The sequence below is a fragment of the Bubalus bubalis genome, chromosome 4 (genome assembly GCF_019923935.1).
Source record: "Bubalus bubalis isolate 160015118507 breed Murrah chromosome 4, NDDB_SH_1, whole genome shotgun sequence".
NCBI lineage: Eukaryota > Metazoa > Chordata > Mammalia > Artiodactyla > Bovidae > Bubalus > Bubalus bubalis.
Genome location: NC_059160.1, coordinates 44,919,896 through 44,925,700, shown reverse-complemented (window position 1 = coordinate 44,925,700; position 5,805 = coordinate 44,919,896). Strand labels below are relative to the sequence as shown.

The 5,805-nt window shown below is 44.4% G+C and overlaps 1 pseudogene; it reads right to left on the bottom strand.

Moving 5' to 3' along the window:
- Positions 1 to 4,924: 4,924 nt before the first annotated feature.
- Positions 4,925 to 5,146, bottom strand: LOC112584384 (annotated as a pseudogene).
- Between the last annotated feature and the right edge of the window lie 659 nt (positions 5,147 to 5,805).

Genomic DNA, 5,805 nt, shown 5'->3' with positions numbered 1-5,805 from the left:
TTCTGAAAAGTCACCTCATGTTTTAACACGTGTGTATTTTTAAAGTGAACATTAGATTAATGTATGAAGGATCGTTGTACTATTATTCTCTATACTCTGGTATGTGTGAACATTTTCAAACTAAAAATACAAGTGCCATAAATAGCAATTTTAAACCCTGGATGGAAACTCTTAAATTATTTCTATCTCGCGCGTGCAAGCACGCGCGCGCGCGCGCACACACACACACACACACAGTCATGTGTTTGAATTTACCTAGCTTCTATCTCTTGCCCAAGGGTTCCAGGCTGAGACCCAGTCTTTGCTTTGCTAAAAAGAGATTGCTAAGATGTCAGGGAAATCCGGCAAGACATTCTTCCTGTCGTTAACCAGGATTTACTGCAACGTGGAAAAGAAGTACAGTGTTGTTTTTAAAAATTGCACCCATGCCCCCTAACACTGGCAAACAAGTCCAAGGGCTAAGGCTGAACTCAGAATTACAGACAGCCGGGGTTCGGGTTACCTGCGACCTTTGGGGACGAGAAGCCAGTAAGTTACATTTGCACCCAGGTCGTGTGGTTCTAGAGTGCTGGCTCTTACTAAGCCATACCACGCAAGTTGGAAGGGGCAATTGACTTTTTAAAAGTCGAGTTTGATGCCAGGCACTTAGCAGGCGCCGAGTGGGCTGGGCCGTCCTTGAAAGGAGGCTGATATTTTTCCCACCAGACTCCAAACTTTCGGGGAGTCCAGCACTACTCCCTTCGCCGGCTCAACCACTCCTGCTCGCTTGCTCCGCGGGTCTAAGGCTTCTATGAGCGGGATGGAGCCGGGGAAAGTGCTCGGACCCGGGACCTGGCCGGGCGTGGTCGGGGGGTCGTGCGCGCCCCAACGGGAGCGGAAGCCCACGGGTCGCCTCCCCGGGAGGCAAGGCGAGGCGCGCGCTTCCCGGCAGGAAGGCATTGGGAGGCGCGGCCTTGGAATGTTGCCCCCGGCGGGCGGGCTGCATCAGGAGGCCGGCAGACGAACGCAGGTGACGACAGCCGTTCAGATGCGGCGCGCTGGCAGCGCTCACCTTATAAGGGCAGGCTCGGCGCGGGCAGGGCGGGGCCGGCGCAGGCGGGGCGGGCGTCCTACCCTGAGGCCCCGCCCCTAAGCCACACCGAACGTCCGCGGGCAAATTTTCTGCAAGGGCAGGCAGGCCTCTGCAGTGATGCCACCCTCCCCCCCCCCCCCCCAGGTGCCCAGAGTCTCTTTGGGAACACCCCCGCGTCCGTCTCCGGGCTGAGACCCGCTTCGGCCACCTCTTACCCGGGCTAAACTTGACCGACTCCCTTTGTGACTGTGGGCGGGCTTCTTCACGTCACCACGGTGGCAGGCCCTTACTAGGGTACATGGTGGGGGCCACGGGGGTACCTTTAGTGACCGCATCTTGGAGCACTCATTCACCTGGCCTTACAGTCAACTGGTGCACCTTGCTGGCCAGGACTGTACCAAGTAGTGCCTTTCCTAACTTAGGAAGTCTGTAACCTCAGCCCAGGGTCTGGCTAAACAGTAGCCATTGATCCGTCAGAAGTGTTTGGTTGACTGAGCACTTCTTGGTGGGAGGAGACTCCAAACCTGAGAGGAAGTGTCCTGCAGGAGTCAGTCCGCTGGTCACCTGGCTTCCTCTTTTCTCCCTCCAGGCTCTCCTCACAGTCCAGATCCTTTTTCTACCCTAATCTGTTGAATTGCGTCTCTGTGACCTCCACTTCTTACTGTCCTTCACAGCCGCCCAGGTGCCCACAGGCTGCCTTAAAGGGCAGCAAAATATACCACCCCAAAATACACCTCTTTGGTCTATTGATTATTTTAAGATGATTATTAAAAAAAAAAAATAAGAACAGCAGACATGAGAGAAGCTCTAAAAACTGAGTATAAGTTACCTTTTGGTAAGAAACAGTTACATTTATAAGGGAAATCTTTTTCTGTAAGGGTGTCTCCCTATTTGTACCAGGGACAGCCTGTGCTCAGTCTTTCAACTGTGTCCCACTCTTTGCCACTGCATGTGCTGAAGCCCACCAGGCTCCTCTGACCGTGAAATTTTCTAGGTAAGAATACTGGAGGAGGTTGCCATTTCCTACTCTAGAGGATCTTCCCGACCCAGGGATCAAACCTGCATCTCTTGCATTTCCTGCATTGGCAGGCGGATTCTTTACCACTGCGCAGCCAGGATGGCTGGCTCTAAATTTCTAGAAACACTTATCCAAGGAGAAGGTAAGGACTTAAATATGCATAACAGCCTCACCCACTTTTACTGTGCTTTTCCTGGTAAACTTTCATAAGTGACTCTTCAGTCCCAACATCCTTTTTATTTAATTTAATGAGTTTACACCAAAGAAATAGATAGCTATTTTACATGTAAGGAATAAAAATCTGAAAAAATAAACAGTACAAAGGGTGAGAGCATTTTAACCAAGTTTACATTTCTTTTTGTTATGGTCTGTAACGATTCACCTCATCATATTGCAATATACAATCGCATTTGCAGCACCCATTACCACCACAGAACTAAATTTAAGGAAGTTGTTGTTCAGTCACTCAGTCATGTCTGACCCTTTGAAATCCCATGAACTGAAGCACACCAGGCTTCCCTGTCCTTCACTATCTCCCTGAGTTTGCTCAAGTTCTTGTCCTTTGAGTCAGTGATGCTATCTAATCATCTCATCCTTTGCTGTCCCCTTCTTCTTTTACCTTCAATCTTTGCCGGCATCAGAGTCTTTCGCAATGAGTCTGAGCTTCTGTCAGGTGGCCAAAGCACTGGAGCTTCAGCTTAAGCATCAGTCCTTCCAATGAGTATCCAGGGTTGATATCCTTTAGGATTGACCAGTTTGATCTCCTTGTAGTCCAAGGAACTCTCGAGAGTCTTCTCTAGCACCACAATTCAAAAGCATCAAGTCTTGGTGCTCAGCTTTCTCTATGATCCAACTCTCACATCCATACATGATTACTGGAAAAACCATAACTTAACTATAGGCACCTTTGTCAGCAAAGTGATATCTCTGTTTTTTTAATATGCTGTCTAGGTCTTTGTCATAGCTTTCCTTCCAAGGAATAAGGATCCTTTCATTTCATGGTTGCAGTCACTGTCTGCAGTGATTTTGGAGCCCAAGAAAATAAAATCTGTCACTGCTTCCACTTTTTCCTCCTCTATTTGCCATGAAGTAATGGGACCGGATGCCATGATCTTAGTTTTTTGAATGTTGACTTTCAAACCAGCTTTTTAACTCTCCTCTTTCACCCTCATCAGGAAGCTTTTAGTTCCTCTTCACTTACTGCCATTAGAGTGATATCATCTGCATATCTGAGGTTGTTCATATTTCTCCTGGCAATCTTGATTCTAGCTTGTGATTTATCCAGCCTGGCATTTCTCATGATGTACTCTGCATAAAAGTTAAATAAGCAGGGTGACAATATACAGCCTTGAGGTACTCTTTTCCCAATTTTGAACTAGTCCATTGTTCCATGTCCAACTCTAACTGTTGCTTCTTGACCTGTGAACATGTTTCTCAGGAGAAAGATAAGGTGGTTTGGTATTTCCATTTCTTTAAGAATTTTCCACAGTTTGTTGTTATCCACACAGTCAAAAGCTTTAGCATGGTCAATGAAACAAGAATAATTTTTTTTTTTCCTGGCATTTCCTTGCTTTTGCTATGATCCAAAGAATGTGGGCAATTTGATCTCTGGTTCCTCTGCCTTTTCTAAATCCAGCTTGTACATCTGGAATTTCTTGGTTCACATACTCCTGAAGCCTAACTTGAAGAATTTTGAGCATAACTTTGCTAACATTCTTTGGCATTGCCTTTCTTTGGGATTGGAATGAAAACAGACCCTTTCCAGTCCCGTGGCCATTGCTGAGTTTTCCAATTTGCTGACATATTGAGTGCCGCACTTTCACAGCATCATGTTTTAGGATTTGAAATAGCTCATCTGGAATTCCATCACCTCCACAAGTTTTGTTCATAGTAATGCTTCCTACAGCCCACTTGACTTCACATTCCAGGATGTCTGGCTCTAGGTAAGTGATCACACCATTGTGATGATCTGTGTCATTAAGACCAGGTCATTTGTAGCACCCATTACAATCATGAATCTAAATTTAAGGAAGTACATTGTTACTAATGGCCCTGAGATGAAACTGATTTACCTTCTATTAAAAACTACAGTATATAAGCACTTTATAATAATGCTTATTAACCGCCATTTGTTGTAAGAACCATCACCAAAGTTTTTTGGAAGTGAGTCCACACAGAATTAAATATTTAAAAGGTGAAATGTTCCTTATTTTAACTTTAGCAAGATCTTTCTTTTTCCATTGTTAAGAAACACTTTAATAGTTTTAAAGCAAATGGTGATACAAGTAGAGTGCAGATAGCTAAAATGTACTCCTGAGTTCAAACTTACAAAAAATTGTTTTGTAAATAGTTCTCAATTAAATATTCTCCCTCCTCAGCCCCCTACCCAAAATCTTGAATTTTTTCTTACAAAAATTTGGTCAAGAGTAGAAGTATCTCCAGGCAGATGTATATGCCACATCACAGCAAGAATGATGAAGCCCAACTAATGACTTTGGTATTAGAAATAGAAGGTAATTAAAATGTACTCGAGGTTACATTAAGAAAAGCTTTCACTGAGTAATACTGAAACAGTCACAAAGGTTAAGAAAATACTGATATCAAAGTACAAATGACTACAATATTAAAATAGACAAAAGCTACAAGAGCTTGCTTTAAAAATAAAAGACACAACACATGAGTAAGAATTGTTTTCTTGTTCTACTCATGAATTTTGGTCTTTATATTCATAGGATTAGCTATGTTGGTGTCTAGTAGAGTTTCTTATGACATCTGATGAAGTCTCATTCCAACTTCAGATGGTGACTCTTCCCTAAGGAACCTCTTGATTTCAGTTACATCCTGGTACACTGAACAGTTTTTAAGCAGTGCAACATCGCTGTGATTTGCTGAAGCATGACTACATATCCTGTATGCAGTGCCATCCCCACAATGGGAGCCAGCATGGAATTGAACACAGTCCGCTCCCAGGGCTCCAGCATGTAGAGAGCTGTGACCAGCAGCTACTGGTAGTAGAACCAGGACATTTGCTTCCAGGCCTGTGCCTCTGTCATTGCAGACAGATGTCAGTCTGTCCGGCCAGCCTCTCCCGCAATATCTTCTTTTGCCTGAGCTGAAGATGATATTTAAGGTGATGCTTTTTGGCTATTTCTGAGAGTTACTCAGTTTCGTGGGAATCTCCCATGTACACAGAAGATATATATTACTAAACATTTGTTTGTTTTTCTCCTGTTAAGCTATCTTTTGTCAATATACTAGTCAAACAAACTAGGAAGAAAGAAATGAAAAATATTTCATCCCTACAGTGTCAACCCTCTCAAGCTTAGCACACAGGGCTGTTCCTTAGAAGCATCAACGATGTCCCACGGTTTCTTCCTAGAAAGTCTTTCCCTCGCACACATTCAGACATATGCTCATCCTGAAAAAAGTTACCTCTTAGTGTCCTTCCTGTGACTTCTCTGCTGATTACTTAATCTTTCTGAGCTGCAATTTCTTCATCTGCAAAATGCAGATAAAATAATGCCCACCTCACTATGTTATCGTGTGTGAGTTAATGTCCGTACCACGCTCAAGACAGTGTGATGAACCAGATTCACCTGACTGTGTTCTAAATATCCATACATGCACCCTGAGTTCCCTGAGGGCTGGGCTTTTCCTTCTCTGCCCAAGGGTACCCTCTGCCTGGCACAGAGTAGCTGCTGATTTTTTGTACTTG